Source organism: Ischnura elegans, chromosome 5 (assembly GCF_921293095.1).
Source record: "Ischnura elegans chromosome 5, ioIscEleg1.1, whole genome shotgun sequence".
NCBI classification, from domain to species: domain Eukaryota; kingdom Metazoa; phylum Arthropoda; class Insecta; order Odonata; family Coenagrionidae; genus Ischnura; species Ischnura elegans.
Window position 1 is genome coordinate 598,926 of NC_060250.1, and position 1,922 is coordinate 600,847.

The following is a 1,922-nucleotide window of genomic DNA, read 5'->3' on the forward strand; positions in this document are numbered from 1 at the left end:
AAGTGATCTCGTCAGTTGATAAGTTCCGGGAGAACATTTTATCCTAAAAAAGAGTGTACGTGGGGGATACTAAGGGGTCGGGATTACTGTGCTTTCACCAGGAGGGCAAGGCTCCACTTCGTCGCTCGGAATTGTCACTGATTGATCATACCCTATTGTTCAAATTTCCGAATTTACAAGAAGGGTATGTTGTGGGCAAGGTAATAAGCTGGGCATGGGAGAGTAGGGCGAGCGTTCCCCTGGTCACTCAGGTTCCCTGCTGAGACGTCTCTTTGTCCGATTCCGCTTCCACCAGAGGTTGGTGTAAATTTTATGCAAAGATAAGGATATTCAAGAAAATCAAGTTTATTAGAAATCAACTGTTACATATTTTTAAACAATTATTAAATATGCTTAGAAATGGTGTATTAATTGAGTGATTAGGAGAAATAATTTCCGGAAATGTACAATTTAAAAATACCTAGCCAATTCAAATTGTGCATTCGCTCTCTTCCGAGGATGTCAATGACATGTCGGAGTCTTCACTAGTCTCACTGCCACTGAGTTCCACAATTATTTTGTCTATTTCTTCGTCCATCAGTGCGTCAGTTTTCCAATATTCCTCTTCGATTTTCTTGACGTGTGCGCACACTTTCGTCCATTTCTCCGTGGAATATTCGGAACAAATTTTTTTAAACAATTCCGCTTTCTTGTCCAGTGATGTCGCCTCCAAATTGTGACGCACCTAAAGGAATACAGAAAATGTGTAGTAATTAACAAATTTAAATAAATGTAGATAACATTTGACATAAAAAACAAATTGAATAAATGCAATGGCAGTTATTCTTCGAGATTACCTGTTCTTTGAGGTCACCCCAAACCATTTCAATGGGATTGAGGTCAGGATGGTAAGGGGGTAAACGAATCACTTCGTGCCCAGACTCCCGTAATAATTCGTCGATGGCAAATATTTTTTGCACATCTCTAGACTTTGCCAACTGTAAGAGCTGTGGCTTTCTCATATCCAGGGAGAATGGAATATTATTTGTCTTTAACCAGTTCTGCACATCAACTTTCAAGCTTGTCGACGTTGGGCGTTTGTTTTTCTGTACGCAATGGTAGGATGCATTATCCATTACGATGACACTGTTCAGTGGAATATTGGGAATGACTGCATCTGTTAGCCATTTGGTAAAATTTTTGGAGTTCATTTCATCATGGAAATCTCCACTTTTCTGATGTGACTTGAAAATGAGTAATGCATTTTTAATGAATCCTGCTTCACCTAGAAGAAACAAAGCAATCGTGAAAACATTTTCTACTACCCTGACGATAGAATTAAAACAATTGACACTGACGCAATTATGTGTCTAAAAGAGTTAATTTTGCTAATTATCAAAGTATAATTACCTCCAGCATGTGCAATAATCAACCGTCGTCCCTTCCCTATGGGTTCAATCACACCGATCTCTTCACGGGACTGCCAGCATTTTGAACTCACATGATTTTCATGTAAGTAGGTTTCGTCCAAGTAGACGATGTTCTTCCCCTCTTCTCTGCAGCTCCTGATCTTTCGTAAGTATTTCTCCCTCCATGCAGCAATCTCGGGCCTCTCAATTAGGATTTTCCTCTTGGACTGACAGCTTTTCCAACGGAACCCTAACTCCAAAAGTATCTCCCGTAAGTAGGTCCTTTGGCAGTCAAGGATTCCGTCTTCTTTCAACGCTTCCAAAAGGTTCTTCACGGTTGGCAATGTTTTACGAACTGCGTAAAACTCGTGAACTTTCCTACGAATGCAGCATTTTGCGAAGTCGTCCAGCTCTATTCGCTTCTTTCGTTCGCCCCTTTTCCCCTTAGGCGTTGAAAATGACAATTTTCCTTTCTCCTCAGATAATTTTCCTTCGCTTGCAATTCTCTTCACCGTGGAGGCACTAACTCCCGTA

The 1,922-nt window shown here is 40.6% G+C and overlaps 1 long non-coding RNA gene across 1 annotated transcript; it reads right to left on the reverse strand.

Moving 5' to 3' along the window:
* Positions 1–674: 674 nt before the first annotated feature.
* On the reverse strand, positions 675–935 carry LOC124158413. The gene is made up of 2 exons (XR_006864779.1): positions 837–935; positions 675–724 (listed from the first exon to the last, which is right to left on the reverse strand). It is a non-coding gene; the product is annotated as an uncharacterized LOC124158413 (long non-coding RNA).
* Between the last annotated feature and the right edge of the window lie 987 nt (positions 936–1,922).